The following is an 18,228-nucleotide window of genomic DNA, read 5'->3' as shown; positions in this document are numbered from 1 at the left end:
TAAACAAGGGCTGTGTAAAAGAGCTGGATAGCTTTTTGGAAATAGTTAAGCAGCAGGATATTAAAAGTTTGAATACTGGCTCATGTTTATTAAAATAGCAAGTAAAGCTATAATCAAAACCTGCTGCCTGGTTCTGCCTATGTCAAGGACAATTGAGTCCACATTTCATAGCATCAAGGCTTCTTGTCCTAATCACTTTTAATTACTGTTTCCTTACTCTTAAATTTAGCATCCCTCAAGGCTGACTGTAAAACACCAAATCCTACAAAGATCTTAGAGCTATGCCATCCAGTACTGCAAAAGAAAAAACAATGTACAATGCAAAAACTAGCTAATGAAACACAGCTTCAAAAGAGGACTGGGATTGGAAGTGATGGTGACTAACCATAAGTGAAAGGCACTCTGTGTGCAGGAGACCTGGATGTGGCAGTGTCCTTAGTTATTATGATCTAGGCTTAAAAGTCATCTTCAAGCTCTCACTCCATAGTGTGATGGAGAATCAATGGCTAATGACCCATATACCTCGTAGGAAGAGGCTGACACTTGCAGTTACAGAAACTCTCTAAAAAGTTGATTAAAAAGAACTATTTAGGCATCGGCCCCTGATGAATCATAGAAATGTAGGCGTTGAAGGGACTTTGATAGGCCATCTAGTCCAATCCCCTGCACTGAGGCAAGACTAAGCATATTACGTCTTAAAAACCTCCAATGATGGAGATTCCACAACTTGTCTAGGTAATTTGTTCCAGTGCTTAACTACCCTGACGTCTTCCTTTATTAGCCCCTAAAGCCAGGGCCCCATCTTTTTCTGATTTTTAACTGCTAGTACACCACAAAATCCACATGGGAAGTTATGATGGTACCTCCACCCAAAAAATTCATTTTTAAGGTAAAGGAAATGTACAGTAGTAACCCTGTTTTCAGACTCCATTAAGCTAGACTATTACTTCAGAACTTTAGTGTCCTCACTAATGGCCAGTTATATGTTGCCACCTCATCCTTCAGACTGGCATTTCAAAAAGCAAAACAATGTGCACGTTAATAGTCAATGGAATTGCCCTCTGAAAGCTCAGAAGAGCAGCTGACGCCTCGTAAATCACTTTGAAAACTATTCCATTTACAAACAGTTTTCTTTTTTTCCTCCTCTGTCTTTCTTGTTTTATTACTACGAACATTTGCATGGAAACAAAGTATATCTTTTAAGCTTCATCTGCTCCTTCTACTTATTGCCCAACTGTGATACTATAATGTGGCCACTACAAAGTATTATGATATCAAATACATATAAAGTGGGTTTGCCACCAAAGCTCTGTTTCTAGATTTTGTGTGTTAGTTACTTCTAAACTTCCAACTTCCTCTAAACGGTCATAACCCTCCTAACGGTTTCATAGAATCATAGAATATCAGGGTTGGAAGGGACCTCAGAAGGTCATCTACTCCAACCCCCTTCTCAAAGCAGGACCAATCCCCAATTTTTGCCCCAAATGGCCCCCTCAAGGATTGAACTCACAACCCTGGGTTTAGCAGGCCAATGCTCAAACCACTGAGCTATCCCTCCCCCTTTCCAAGCCCCAAACTCTTTCCTTTTTTCCAGACACCTCAGAAATAAATATTTTATTTTTCCCTGTAAACACAGAAGCTGATTCTCTCGATGTAGTAGGTTAGGGTGTTCACTGGCTTATACCATCACAGACCAAGGAATATGGCTCCAGTGGAAAAGTTCCCATTCTCTTTATTATTATTTTTTTCCTTTGGGATCCTTTCTTTTTCCCATGTTGATACATTCTCTCTTTCTACCAATTGCTGTTGTAATTGCTACCTATCCCAGTGTTAGGTAGGAGGGACATATGAGGCCTGGTTGTTACCCTTTTCTCTGAGGCCAAGCATGCTGCCTCTGAGATATCCCTAGTTTTCATTAGCATTGGGACATCAAAATTCTCAAGGATCCTTTGCAAAACTAGTGTCCTGCATGAGTCTTACAGTAACAAGTTATAAAAATAAATAACATCTTGTAATATATCTGGTTAAGAAGACAATTCAGCATGAAGGATTATTGTATCAAAGAAGTTAGACATGTAAATGGCATATTAGCTCATCTAGTTTAGATCCTTACTAATACAGGATTATTCCCACTTCAGTCTGAATTTCAATGCTCTGAACACTGGGGCTTCCATTACTCATTGGGAGATTATTCTGCAATATTAGTGCATTTCACTCACTGACAGAAGACTTTTCCAACATTTTCCTTCTTAATTTCTTACCATTACCCTTTGTCCCAAACTAAATAATTCTACTGCCTCCTCACTGCTAACACTGTTCAGTTATTTATACTATTATCATTTTCTGATTCTCTTAGCCAAGCTATAAAAAGTTAAATATTTATATTCAAATATATCCCAATAACGGCCCCACACTCTCTTTGAAACCCTACAATTGTGGCACTGAGGTCATCAAATGTATTTACTTATTATTTGTTTGGCACTGAAAACGTTCATACTGGATACCTCATTATGAGCCTGATTCAAAGCTCATTGAAGTCAGTAGGTGTCTTTCCATTGGCTTCAGCAGGCTTTGGATTAGACACTATGTAGAGGAAGTCACTATGCTTAAAAAGTGTTCTTTTCAACACTTTCAACTGTTCAGTAAATTAAGTACAAGAGTCCTTTTAGACAAACCTGTAAACAGAGCTAAGAATGTTTACAGAGCCCTGCTGCCCATCACATAGGAAGTGACGCAGAAAGTAGAGGTATCTGCTACTGTAGACCTTATAGCATTAAAAAGAAGCAGTTCTTATCTGCAGCTTGGGATAGCAAATGAGATCTTTTATTTAAGTGTCAGTATGGATCTCTGCAAGGGACATTGGCTGGGTAGGAAAGTTAGTGTGTTGGGATTGCAGTAATCTGCATAAGAGAAGGGACACAGAAGGAGAAAAAATATGGAGCCTGTCGTGTATTGGCAGGAAGCAGAAAAAGAGATGAGAATGTAGGGAAAGTATCAGTAGCATTTTGTAGGTGTCAGAGGGGTGGGGGTGTGCGCGCGCACCTGTGTGTTTGACAGGGGATGCAGCAGAGGAGGAGCCTGCTGTGTGCTGTTGGATAAGAGGAGGGAAAGGAGATGCAACATGCTAAGGTTGTGGCAGGGAGGGTGTATGTGTCGCGTACCCAACATATCACTCTGCAATGTTTCTTGTTCTGAGAAATCCTGCGTCACACATCACCACCCAAAATATGTTGAGATTTTGTGCAATAAGGAAATTAAACCAACTGTATTAGAACCAAAACAAAGACCTATAATTGAATGTACATTCTATTATTAGTTATTCATCTTGTGCCTCAGGGCTGGATCCTGACTCTCCACTAAAGCAGAGCTTAGGCCCTGTCTACACTACAGAGGAAATTTGATCTAAGTTACGCAATTTGAGTTACGTGAATAGCACAACTCAAATCAACATGGTTTAGATCTACTTCCCGCGGGGTCCACACTACGTGATGCCAACAGGAGATGCTCTGCCATCAACTCCCCCTACTCTTCTTGCGCCAGAGGAGTACAGGAGTCACCAGGAGAGCGTTCTGCCATTGATTTAGCAAGTCTTCACTAGACTGGCTAAATAGACCGCCGGTGCATTGATCGCCGCTCATCGATCCCCCAGTAAGTGTAGACAAGCCCTTAGAAACTCCGCAGGAGCAGATCTTCTCTCAGTGTAGCCATGAGGGACATAATTGGTTCTTTTATTAACCTAAAGTTTTGATTAACTAAAGCGTGAAAATTTGAGATTAATCTGTGTTCTGGAGGGGAAATGTGCCCCAAAATGTTTGTAAGCATTGTTTTTCTCTAATTGTTTTGGGCCTAATTTTTTGCTTAAATGTCTGAGGGGGAGCTGTCACTAAAGTAAGTTTGCCCCATTGGTTTCGTCAGCTGCCTTATTATCAGAGGGCTATTCTCCACTGATTTACACCATTTGCAACCTAAGTATGTGCAAGATTCTGATGTCCAATACACCAGTGTAAATTCAGAATAACACTGTGGCTTTACACCTATAGAACTGAGGCTACATCTACACTATGGCCTGGGGGAGGGTGATTCCCTGCTTGTGTAGACGAGACTCATGGTAACTCGAATCAATGAGAACTAGTGTGAGTACAAATAGTAGCGTAGCCACAGTAGCACAGGCAGCATCCGCACAGCTTAGCCATACCAAGCACAAACCCACCCAAATTACCTGGGTATGTACTCGGCACAGCTAAGCTGTACCATTGCTGCTCGTGCTACTGGTACTATGCTACTATTTATATTTGCACGCACTCTTATCAAGTTACCACAAGTATGTGTATGCAAACTGGGAATCACACCTCAAACCTGTAGCATAGACGTAGCCTGAGGCCCACTTACTGATCTCAGTGGGGTTGCGCAGGATGTAAACTGAGGTAAAATTTGTTCCAGAATGTCTTAGTATTAATGTAACAATACATTACCTTAAGATGTAAGAAAGGTGTGAATGTTATATCTGTTGCTAGGCTAAAAATGAAATTTTTTGGTGCATCATTACCTAGGCTGGTGTCTTAAAAGGATAAGATGGACAACTGTATGTAAATATGGACATTGTGAGCAAAACTTCAAAATACTGCCTGAAACTGTTTTATTTACTGAATGAATGTCTCTATAAAGACTAAGGAAGAAAGCCTGTAGTGATGCCAGAACTAGTTAGAACACTGTTGAATGAGACATATCTAGTTTCCTTTCATATACTGAAAAAATCGTTCTTCCTAAACAAAGTAGGCTGCAGACAGGCAAAGGTCCAAGTGATGTTTAGTACACTGCTATTATTCAGCAACTTAAGGCAGGTGCTTTTAGCAAAACAGGCTGAGGGGTGGGGGATACAAACCCCAAGGGATGTTCTATTACTTTTTTTTTTTCCAAAATGATTTCAGAGTAAGACAGTTTCAAATGACATCCATTTGCAAAATAACAATACAAAGGCACCTTAAATTTAATTCTAACCTGCATGCAGGTGCAAAGCAATTTATTGAAGCCTGTATTACTTTAAAAAAAAAACTTGAGGAGGCTTACCATCATCTCAGAAGTTTTTCAGGCTGCCCACTGTATTATCACAGTTATTGAAGAATTTAGTGTGTGACTTCTGTGTGCTTTGAGACATTTTGTCTTCATGATATTCAAAATGTACAATGAAAAGCATAAGATTTCAGGCACAAATGCCTTTAAAAATATATTTTATTATTGTAATGAAATACAAAATTACACAAATTCAAAACAAAATCAGGAATGTACGTGGACCCTGATTCTCATTTACTTTAAGGCCCCTTCACACTGCTGGAGTAGTACAAAGGGACCTTTGTGTTAAAGAAAATTACACCCTAAATTATCAGGACATGACCAATCACCACGTGTTCATCTTGTTTATTGTTCCCCTTTCCTCTCTCCTCTCATTCTATTTGTTTTGTCTTTTGGGGGAGAGATCTTCAAAGGTGTAAATGGGAGTTAGATGCCCAATTCCCATTGACTTTGAGTGGGAGTTGCGCACCTAACTGACACTTATACCTTTGAAAATCTGAATTAGAAACTCTTTGGGGCAGGGACAGACATGCTTAATTTTCATAAATTCATAGATTCCATGAGGAGAAGAGACTACTGTGATCGTCTAGTCTGACCTCCTGCATAGCACAGGCCATAGAACTTCCCCAAGATAATTCCAAGAGCGGATCTTTTAGAAAAATATCCAATCTTGACTTTAAAATTGTCAGTGATGGAGAACCCACCGTGACCCTTAGTAAATTGTTCCAGTGTTTAATTACTCACCATTAAAAATGTACGCCTTATTTCCAGTCTGAATTTGTATAGCTTCAACTTTCAGCCATTGGATTGTGTTATAACCTTCTCTGGTAGATTGAAAAGCCCATTATTAAATATTTGTTCTCCATGTAGGTACTTATAGACTGCAATCAAGTCACCCTTTAACCTTCTCTTTGTTAAACTAAATAGACTGAGTTCCTTGAATCTATCATTATGAGGCAAGTTTCCTAACTCTTTAATCATTCTTATGGCTCTCCAGAGAACTCTCTCCAATTTATTAACATCCTTCTCAGAAGAAAAAAAACTTACTGGCAGATCCAGGAACAGAACCCAGGTCTCCTAACTACCAGCGTAGGGCCTGCTGTACCACACCATGCTGCTTCCCTCCCTTGCTATTAGAGCACCAAGCCCATTGTGGGCACTACTGAGAATTACTTGTATTTAAGTAACTGGAAAGCATGATTGTCCAGCTATACTGAAAGAAGGACAGGAGACACTTGATGTGGATTTAATCAGGCCACAACTTTATTATTAGATGTCTGGGACTACCCGGCAGATAAAAGTGTACAGTGCAGGTAACCCCATGTTTATTCTGTAATTACCCAGGAGGCTTTTATCCGCTCTCCCGCTTTTTCCATCCAGGTTCCTGCAGCAAATCCATTGCCAGGACCTTAGCATCCACCGTCCGTTGTAGGAGGGGTAAAGTGGGCTATAAGAAAGGGGGGTTGGCTCCCTGCTGTTCCAACCATAGGAGCCCCAAACCCCACACCATTCCATTCCTTTAATCAGCACCTCCTTTTTTAAGTCCTTTACCAGACCACTTATCTGGTCACTAGATGCCTTCCCTATGGAGGCATCTGCCCCACACTTCCCAAATAAGTTGTGACATATAACCTACCACACCTTTTGTGCTCACTGTAATAGGTGTTCCCTAACATCCACTGTGGGGAAGGTGGGGGGAAAAAACACTCCACTGAAGCCAATATGGTGGTGAGGGAAAAAATTCCTTCCTAGCCACTCTAAAACGGAGTGACTAGCACAATGCCCACAGCAGGTTCAAACCCCACCTGCTAATCACACCTCAAGGGGAGAGAGAGTGGATGCCACCTTGCCTGCTGCATGGAGAATGGGGTTTCCAAAGCCAGAGCTTTCACCTTTAAGCCTTCTGTCCTTAATTCCAAGAGGCTGAGTCAGTGCTGCAAAGCTGACCAACACCATCTTTTTGCAGCAGTTTCTGACCTTGTCCTCCTCCCCCCTGGCATAAAGCACTACTGCCTTCCTCCGGCAAGCCTGGACAACAGCTCCTCTGCTTTCAATGCAGGGCAGTCATTGTCCAGCTATACCAAAAGAAGGACTTTATTATTAGATGTCTGGGACTACCCAGCAGATAAAAGTACAGTACAGGTAACCCCTGTTTATTTTTCATTTACTTCAGTGAGCTTTGGACAAGCCCCTAAATGCCAAAGACCTTTCCCACAATATGAAAATGTGAAGACTTAGAAACACTTAAGGCATGTGTGTTTTTAAAAAAACAAACAAACTGCAATCAATATGCCAAGCAAAAAGAGGAAAAAATGAACAAATACAGTCTACAGGTCTCTAACCATATAGTTCTGGTTCTGATCTACCATATGTGTCAGTTTTACAGCTTTTACAACACTGATTTCAATGGACTTACTCCTATTTTACAGCAGCATAAGTAATTTCTATCAGCCTGTATGTTTCTCAGTAATTTTCATTGCAAATAACTTATTGTCTCTCATATACAGTTGTAACACTGCATGTATGATCACATGTTCTACTCCTTGTAGTCTGGGAATTTGATTTCACTTTTAATAACCCTACATAGAAAGATGTGAACAGTTTAGAATATACTGTTGTGTTTAATTTGTAATGTTTATTGATGAGACATATCTGCCACCAGGCAGGCAAACAGCCAATGACATATCGTAAACTCCATAAGACAGACTTTGTTGACAACGTAGGGCAATGTCTCCACAACCTTGTTTTAATACAGACAAAGAGGCACTAAAAGTCCTTGCCCAGGAGAGCACAACAGTCATTTTTAAATTAACCATACTTCAATAAAAGTAGTAGAGAGGTATTGGCTCAAATAATAATGTGGACTATTTGGCAGAAATTGAGGTAGATTTTCTTTTTTTGTAGTTTTTATGCATACATTGAATCTGACTCACTAGAAATGAATGTGCTAGTCATTATTCATAATGAACTATAAGATGAAGATTCACATCAAGCAATCGAAGTATAATTATGAAAGTTACAAAAGCAAATATTAACTCCAATTCAAATCATCTATCAAGCTGGCCTAATGATTCTAGAACTAACGTACTATTGTTGTAATTTTCCACTGTCATGGACATTTCACGAGCTTGATGCCATTTTAAACTGGGACATGGCAAAATTAGCTGATGTAAGATGGATATGCAGTTACATGCCACCATCCGTATCCTCTCCTGCACCCTATGTCCAACTCCTCTCTCATGGCTTCCAGTTCTAAGCAATATTGCTCCTCCTCATATCAGACGAGAGGTTGCCACTGACAAGTTATTGGAGAAAGTACGTGCCAACCCAAGCCTGCCACTGCACAATGACCTTTTTAAACCACCAGCTGCACTTTTGCCATCACATCGCCCGTTATGGTCTCATCTGCCACGCCAGGATGTTAGGGCCGAAACATTCTGAGAGGAATGGATGTCTGCTGTGATCCCCAACCAGTCCCTCGTCGCCGACCCCACAATCTGCCTTCCCGGTTTTGACCTGGCCTGTCACCAGTGGTCCCTGTTGAACAGGTTCCAGACTGGGCAAGGTCTCTGCACAGCAAACCAGTATCGCTGGGGCCTTCGTGACTCCCTTTGTGCAGCTGTGGCGCAACACAGACGATGATGCATATTGTCGAGAAATGCCGGCTGACTAGGTTCAACGGTGGCCTAGAAGAACTGCATCATGCCACTGAAGATGCACACACTAAATAAATATTTGTGTCACTATGACACCACGAAAATTTAACAATAAAAAAGAAATTCTTCCATCTAGACATGCCAGATTGGCACCCTCCAGAACTGCCCCTTTGGCTATTCTATTGACAACGACTAGGCGGGGAACAAAAAGAGAAACAATGGAGCGAGTGCCTGACTAAAATAGAATGGCTCATACTGTTCCAGGAGTAGTCTACACTGACAAGCCACTGTTGTTGGAATGGTTTCAGAGTAACAGCCGTGTTAGTCTGTATTCGCAAAAAGAAAAGGAGTACTTGTGGCACCTTAGAGACTAACCAATTTATTTGAGCATAAGCTTTCGTGAGCTACAGCTCACTTCATCGGATGCATACTGTGGAAACTGCAGAAGACATTATATACACAGAGACCATGAAACAATACCTCCTCCCATCCCACTCTCCTGCTGGTAATAGCTTATCTAAAGTGATCACTCTCCTTACAATGTGTATGATAATCAAGTTGGGCCATTTCAGCACAAATCCAGGTTTTCTCACCCTCCGCCCCCACACACACAAACTCACTCTCCTGCTGGTAATAGCCCATCCAAAGTGACCACTCTCTTTACAATGTGTATGATAATCAAGGTGGGCCATTTCCAGCACAAATCCAGGTTTTCTCACCCCCCACCCCCCCCTCCAAAAACCACACACACAAACTCACTCTCCTGCTGGTAATAGCTTATCCAAAGTGACCACTCTCCTTACAATGTGTATGAAAATCAAGGTGGGCCATTTCCAGCACAAATCCACCTTGATTATCATGCACATTGTAGGGAGAGTGGTCACTTTGGATAAGCTATTACCAGCAGGAGAGTGAGTGTGTTTTTTTGGGGGGGCGGGGGGTGAGAAAACCTGGATTTGTGCTGGAAATGGCCCACCTTGATTTTCTGGCAGGGATCACAGATTCATAGATACCAAGGTCACAATGGACCATTATGATCATCTAGTCCGACCTCCTGCACAATGCAGGCCACAGAATCACCCACCCACTCCTGCGAGAAAGCTCTCACCTATGTCTGAGCTACTGAAGTCCTCAAATTGTTGTTTAAAGACTTCAAGGAGCAGAGAATCCTCCAGCACGTGACCCGTGCCCCATGCTACAGAGGAAGGTGAAAAACCTCCAGGGCCTCTTCCAATCTGCCTGGAGGAAAATTCCTTCCCGACCCCAAATATGGTGATCAGCTAAACCCTGAGCATATGGGCAAGATTCACCAGCCAGATACCCAGGAAAGAATTCTCTGTAGTAACTCAGATCCCACCCCATCTAACGTCCCATCACAGGCCATTGGGCCTATTTACCATAAATATTTAAAGATCACTTAATTGCCAAAATCATGTTATCCCATCATACCATCTCCTCCATAAACGTATCGAGTTTAATCTTAAAGCCAGATAGGTCTTTTGCCCCCACTGCTTCCTTTGTCTAATTTCAAGTCTAAACTTCCCAATGACCAGTTTATATCCATTTGTTCTTGTGTCCACATTGGTATTGAGCTTAAATAATTCCTCTCCCTCCCCGGTATTTATCCCTCTGATGTATTTATAGAGAGCAAACATATCTCCCCTCAACCTTCTTTTGGTTAGGCTAAACAAGCCAAGCTCCTTGAGTCTCCTTTCATAAGACAAGTTTTCCATTCCTCGGATCATCCTAGTAGCCCTTCTCTGTACCTGTTCCAGTTTGAATTCATCCTTCTTAAACATGGGAGACCAGAACTGCACACTGTATTCCAGGTGAGGTCTCACCAGTGCCTTGTATAACGGTACTAAAACCTCCTTATCTCTACTGGACATACCTCGCCTGATGCATCCCAAGACCGCATTAGCTTTTTTCACGGCGATATCACATTGTCGGCTCATAGTCATCCTATGATCAACCAATACTCCAAGGTCCTTCTCCTCCTCCGTTACTTCTAATTGATGCGTCCCCAGCTTATAACTAAAATTCTTGTTATTAATCCCTAAATGCATGACCTTACACTTCTCACTATTAAATTTCATCCTATTACTATTACTCCAGTTTACAAGGTCATCCAAATCTTCCTGTATGATTTCCCGGTCCTTCTCTAAATTGGCAATACCTCCCAGCTTTGTATCATCCGCAAACTTTATTAGCACACTCCCACTTCTTGTGCCGAGGTCAGTAATAAAAAGATTAAATAAGATTGGTCCCAAAACTGATCCCTGAGGAACTCCACTGGTAACCTCCCTCCAGCCTGACAGTTCACCTTTCAGTAGGACCCGCTGTAGTCTCCCTGTTAACCAATTCCTTATCCATCTTTCAATTTTCATATTGATCCCCATCTTTTCCAATTTAACTAACAATTCCCCATGTGGCACGGTATCAAATGCCTTACTGAAATCTAGGTAAATTAGATCCACTGCGTTTCCTTTGTCTAAAAAATCTGTTACTTTCTCAAAGAAGGAACTCAAGTTGATTTTGCACTATCTACCTTTTGTAAAACCATGTTGTATTTTGTCCCATTTACCATTGACCTCAATGTCCTTAACTACTTTCTCCTTCAAAATTTTTTCCAAGACCTTGCATGCTACAGATATCAAACTAACAGGCCTGTAGTTGCACGGATCACTTTTTTTCCTTTCTTAAAAATAGGAACTGTGTTAGCAATTCTCTAATCATACAGTACAACCCCTGAGTTTACAGATTCATTAAAAATTCTTGCTAATGGACTTGCAATTTCATGTGCCAATTCCTTTAATATTCTTGGATGAAGATTATCTAGGCCCCCCGATTTAGTCCCATTAAGCTGTTTGAGTTTCGCTTCTACCTCAGATATGGTAATATCTACCTCCATATCCTCATTCCCATTTGTCTTGCTACCATTATTTCTAAGATCCTCTTTAGCTTATTCAAGACTGAGGCAAAGTATTTGTTTAGAAATTGGGCCATGCCTAGATTATCCTTGACCTCCACTCCATCCTCAGTGTTCAGCAGTCCCACTTCTTCTTTCTTTGTTTTCTTATTTATATGGCTGTAGAAGCTTTTACTATTGGTCAGACTTTGGGTATCCGGTTAGTACTAATATCTAGAACATGTGATTTCTTTGACAGCTTCAGTTACCTAGAAATTGTCTCAAAGAAGTGGATTGCAATAGCAACTAAGAGATAGAGGCTATAATTAGCCACAAGGAAGGCTTTTTAGTTGTTGCAAGCAACAGAGATCATGACCTCACTGTACTTTAAGAGGTGAGATGCACTGTCTGGCTTTTAGAAAAAGAGGTGTGGCCCCTTTAAGGCCTAGACACCCAGAGAGAGACGCTGACCCATCGCTGTACTCTGCCCCGCCCACCCCCCCCACCAAGTGACCAGAAGAGAAGGGAGACTATTTAGGCCCATGCGGGTGCAGGAAAAGCGTTGTTCTACCTGGTCCAGGTAAAAGAACACCCACCCTGCCCCCCATGGACATAGTTAAATACCAAGTTATGACATGCTCTGCTGTCGGCATTATGCTAATTTCTACTTTCTCAGGGGGCTAGAAAGCAATTTTTCCCACCACCACCAGAATGGCCAAAAGTGGGGGGTGGGAGTTGCCTTCCCCACAGCAGGTTGTGGCTTAGTTAACACAAATATGAAAGCAGAGTTAGGCTATGAGGTTGCACCTCATTATGTGATCATGAGTTGGGTTTCTAGTGTAGGTACCCTGTAAGGAAGGGATACGGAGATCAGATGGAATGTATTGTATTGCAACCATCTCAATAGAGCATGAGCTGGCCCAGACTGTGGACCTTTAGGAAACAGTTCAAACCTTTGCAACCAAGAAGGCACGGAAAGCACCACTTTGATTATTCAAACAGATAAAAATGCCAGTGTTTCCTATGCAGACAAGAAAAGTTACATGTGCTGTTCAGACATTTGAAAGTTAAGTGTTACTTAAAATTTTTGAACAAGGCATTTTAAGTTATTAGTTCTCCATTATTGGGGTAGGTAGCAGAGCAGTACCATGAGAGGAGTAGAACAGGAAGAAGGCAGAACTGAGACCTTTCAAAGTTTTGGCCCAAGCAAGAGGAATGGGGGCGTCATTTGAGCTCCCCACGTCAGGTGCCAAAATGTTGTGGGCCAGCCCTGGACCCAGTACAGCAGTGTGTTCACAGATCTAACTTCCTTCTATGTCAGCGGGAGTGTATATAGTATGTGGACGGCAGGATTGTTGTCTGATTAGGATGCACAGTGGCAGGTGAATATTTTTTATACTTAAATAGTGCAATTTTCCACATTCTTGTAGTTGTCAAACAATTATCTGTTAATTCAGCCAAAGTCATGTTTATATCTCACACATCCACAAGCCTGGAAATTTGGCAAAAGGTATCCAAAAAGCGTCATTTCACAAGCTTGGGGTTTTTTTGAACTTCAGAACACAAGTGCATACACACCATTCCTGCTGGAGGCAGTGCCAGTGGTAACATCTCTTATATGCCCTCACTGTGGCTTCATTTTGCCACTCATCAGTGTGCAATAACAACTACAAAGCACCAGAATCTTGGCCCTACACAGTCTCCACGTTTAGCGCATAGCACAGAAATGACAAAAACAGTTGCCACGCTTTTCTGTCCAATTATCTTCATAACAGTACACCACATTTCAATGTACTTATTCTACTGTTAACATTATACATTATTCCCTTACTGGTGATACTGCCACCAGGGATGAAAACCATAGGTGCTCAGAAATCTGAAGTACACTTTGTAGGGCTAGCCCAACAAATTAGAACCAAAACTCAGGATTTGGATCAATCTGATTTAGCATTTATTGTTCCAGTTTCATGGAAATGTTAAACTTAGAATAAGAAGTTCCAGCAATTCTGAGATTATTGGCTGGCCTGGGGGTTTAGTAATAATACTGTCCAAATATAAAAGTAAACTTGAATCTCTTGTTTCCTAGGTCTGTGCGAGATGAGTAGGAGATGAGTTTAGAGCTTGGGGTAGAAAGAATTATGATGTTTACTTGAGAGTACTCAGGTACTCCTCACAATTGGTGTTGCTGTCTGCTTTGGAGGAAGCTACATGGCTTCTGTTCTAGCAGAGTTCCAGAGTTAGAACCATCTGAAAAGAGCAGGGCTCTATAGTGTTAAAAGCAAAACAGAGTTTGTCCTCAGTACTGGCCTTGGTCAGCTTAGCAAAACATGAGACCATTATCTTCAGTGGTCTTATCAATGCAGGTGCAGAGAAATTCCCTCCCCTCTGTAGAAGGAGGGAGTAATAGTACATTTTGAGCCAGTTCCTTAACCGGCAGACATCAATGATCAAGGCCAGATCAAGATCAAAGATGGTGTAGTGTTCTGCTCATATATTCCTCCCATCCCTACTGCTCGAAGTCAATGGACCTTCTCCAATTACACCAGCTTTGAATTTGGCACGTGTATTTTAAAAGCCATTTTGGGGCCTTAAGCCCCAGTGAAACATGCTGTATTTGAATTTTCAACTCAAATGTAAGTGGAGTAAAGAACACAGTAGCTATGAATATGTGTGCAACACAACTAACTCTTGCTCCACCCCCCCTTTTTCTTTTTTTTCTTTTTTCTTTTTTTTTTTTGCAAGGAAGGAGCATGTTTTAAACATTAGGTTCCAGGAGCTCAGTGTAAATCAGCTTCTTGATGACATAGAATTTCAGGCCACGTTACTGTCCTTTCTTATGTTATCTATCACTTCATAATAATTATGTGATTAATTCATAATGAGACAAAATGAAATAAAAAGAGAGATGATGATAATCATTATCAACAGTTCATAACTTTTTGTCTAGAAAGATAAATCTTCAAAAACATCTTGAAGGAAAGCAAATTTAGAGAAAATATCAGCCATATGGTTTTAATCTCACACATTAAATATTGTTACTGATATTGGCCTAGGAATAATCATTAAATAGATATTAAATTACAGGCAGCTGTCTCAATCTAATAGTCTGTCGGATCAATATCAGACCAGTTATCCATATTGACAAAGCTATCTTTCTTACTTTGAGAAGCAAGAAAAGGTTTTGCATCATCAATAGTTAAAATATAATGAAATATAATGCCTTTGGTGATTAATTACCCTAAGGTTGGCAGGAAACAAGACAGAAGCAGAAAAAACAAGATCAGCAAATTCTGCCTGAAGTATGAACAATTTTTTTTTACATCTAGAATCAGTCATTTTAGAAAACAAATTAGAAATCTCAAGTTTGCTGTAATACCTAATATTTACACTTTTTTCCCCCAGACCCACTGTAACATCTGTTTTGTACTACAAGAGAATATAAATGTTTCAGTGTTGGTATCAATAGAAGAGAGAATTAATTGATTGATTTAAATAAGGAAAATAAAATCCTGCCCTATTGAAGTCAATTGGAGTTTTTTCACTGAATTCAGTGGGGCCAGAATTTCACTCTGAACCTTTATTAAGTAGTCTAAACAATTTTGATAGATGGACAGGGGGATCAGAAGCTTGCAAATAAAACAACAAAACTGAATTACCTAGACACTCTCCATTACCTCCGGTCCCTAACACCAGAGACACAGACCAATATACTGATTATCAATGCTTTAGTAAAGTTTTGTAGATTTTATATTTGTGTACAGCAAGGAATTACCATTAATTAGAATAACTGTTAATGTTTTACGCCCTATTCAGCAAGATACTTAGGAATGCCAGTACCTGATATCGATGAGACAGCTCCAATGCTTAAAGTTAGGTTCATGTTTTAAATACCTTGCCGAATCAGGGCCCTTAATACTTCTTTGTTTACAGAACCAAAAATCTTTTTGCCGTAGCCTAAGGTTCTTCTCTACTATTTCCTCTCAGTTACCAATCTGGGAGATTGCATTAGTTACAGTATGTAATTTAGCATTAAAGGAGTCAAACCACCCTTCTCAAGAGAAAATGGATAGCTTTCAAAACTGATTCAGCTAAGACATTAATTCTGGTAACCTGTTCATCATCTTCCTTTTTTTAAAGAAAAATATGGCCTATTCCATGATCGCAGTAGCCTTGGCACATGTTCTTCCCTACTCTCTTATCCCCTGGATGATGTCAGTAAATCAGTTAGCAGATGGAATTTAAAATTCAGGGACGGAAAAAGCTAAAGGCAGTGCTAGTAGTTCAAGGAACACATTTATAGCCGTCCCCTACTATATTTGGACAGCCAAAGAAGGATTGCAAGTTGCAAACATGCTTGCATACTGCAGTATGTTGCAATATGGCGTATGCAAATACAATCTGGAGTGAATAAATACAGTACAAAGCAAGCTATTGGAAATCTTTCATGAAAATAGCTGGAACCTGATCTGTACAAAAGAATATGCACTGGCATTTCTCTGAACAGACACATCCAGTCTGTCTGTTGCTCTTATATTTTAACAGCCAAATAATAATACAACAGGATTATAATGACCTCCACTTCCACTGAGGCAAGTTGAAAGTCCAGAATTACTTCCGTGCATTTCAGTGGACTTTCACTCCTTTAATAGTGACAATTTCTACAATACTTGATCCTGCAGTGTGTTGAGCTCCTCCAGCAAAATGCTATGTGCCCTTAACTCCTAGTGATTTCAGCACCTTCAGAACCTCTTTGTTCATTCCAATACAAGAAGATTCCACTATGCTAATCCTATCAAAATACACAGTTATCATCTATCAGATTAGTGTTGGGTAAACGCTCCTTTACGAAGCCTTCCCTTCTACTTCTGCTCCAAAGGCTTGGTCCTGCATGGTGCTGAGCTCTTCCAAGAGGTGATGAGCATCCTCAACTTCCATTGTCTCTAAAGGGAGTTGAGGATCCTCAGCGCTTCTCAAAAGGGCTCAAAATTTTGCAGGGCTGGGCCTTACCTGAGAAGAGAAGAAAATCTGCCACAATCCCCATAAAGGAATGGCTTGCTGTCTTTTGACCTCGCTTCTACTACTCCCAGCAGGAAGTTATGAGGACCTGGAATGGTCCTGCTGCAGCGCTCACAGTGGAGAGGGAAGAGGAGCTGTTTTTACTAGAAGCTGCAATCTGCTAGGAGTGAACATAAGGTTGCTCAGAATGCTGCAAGTTTTTGTGCTGGGAGACCAAAATTCTTCAACTATAAAAGGGCCCCACTTTATGCCAAAATATTGGCAATAGTAGCGTAATTACACTGAATTTTGTTTGCTTTTAATAAACTGGTAGCATTAATCATCTGTGACAGACAGGAATAAAACTGCAGAAGTTTCTATTTGTTTACTGAAGTTTCCAAAGATGTTTTACCAATTAAACAAAAGCAAAAGACCCACTTTTCAGAACCTGGAATGTTCTCACTCCAGCATCAGTAACCACCATCTCCCATGGCTGTGTCCCTGCAGAAAGAGTAAAGTGTACAAAAGGATAAATGTACAAGGAATAGTCCAAGCAGATACCAAACAAATCTTTTTATCTAGCTCTGACAATAGACCTTAAACCTCACCTGCTGTTATCTCACCTATTCCACTGTAACTCCTTTCCTAAGTGGAGATGGCTAGTTTTGCAGAACTGTATTGAAACAGTACAGAATTGCAGGAATGTACATTTCTATCAGGTTAGTGTTTTCTACGGATTTTTTTTTTTTAAATCAGCATTTTAGGGTATATATACACTGCAATCTGAGGTGTGACTGCAGCTTGGATAGACATACCTGCACTAGCATGACTAAAAATAGCAGTGCACAGTCAACACACAAGTTCCAGCAATACGAGTAGATCCCCAGTGTGCTTGTACAACCTGCAATGAAGCCCCTGCCACCACATCTACACTGCTATATTTTGCCATGCTAGTGTGGGCATTTCTACCTGGGATTGCACTGTAGACATATACAGAGTATACAAGCTCAACCCATACTTCTACAAAAATTTAAGCAGAAGGTTACTTAAGCAGAAGGTTACAGGTACACATGTGCAGAAGGTTACTTGTGTGAGTAGCCCCACTGAGATGTGTGAGACTAGTCATGTGAGTAAAATTATGCCACAGAGGTGTAAGTTATTGTAGTACTGGTTCTTTATTTGTAAGATTCTGAAATGGGATTCTAAACCAATAGCCTCCAAAAATAAATAAATGCAGTAACTTCTTTCCTTTTAATTGCCTTTTTATTATGGAGAAGTCATATATTTCAGTCTTCTTTTTGTTTAGTGTAATATTTCTGAAACAACAAATCATGGAACTGTGGGAACTAAAACAAAATTCAACTTTTGTGAAATTTAAATTTAAAACATACAGACAACGGAGGCCAGATCTTTGGTTATGTAAGGACTATAAACGAACTCATTCCCCCTTTCAGAAATCATTAACTAAATGCACCACCATGGAGGCAGACAATCAATCCATCCTCAGCTCTGTAGGGGAGGGAGGTATTTAAAGTCTTTAATACACGATTTGAGAACTTCAATAGCTCAGACATAGGTTAGGGGTTTGTTACAGGAGTG

General features: G+C 40.6%; 1 protein-coding gene across 1 annotated transcript in view; it reads left to right on the top strand.

The window, feature by feature from the left end:
- Window positions 1-18,228, top strand: part of LGR5 (leucine rich repeat containing G protein-coupled receptor 5) — a 124,817-nt gene that overhangs the window by 54,859 nt on the left and 51,730 nt on the right. The gene's annotated exons all lie outside the window — the stretch shown is intronic.

This window comes from Eretmochelys imbricata, chromosome 1 (assembly GCF_965152235.1).
Source record: "Eretmochelys imbricata isolate rEreImb1 chromosome 1, rEreImb1.hap1, whole genome shotgun sequence".
Classification (NCBI taxonomy): domain Eukaryota; kingdom Metazoa; phylum Chordata; order Testudines; family Cheloniidae; genus Eretmochelys; species Eretmochelys imbricata.
Note: the sequence above shows the minus strand (reverse complement) of the source record. Positions and strands in the feature narration are given on the sequence as shown.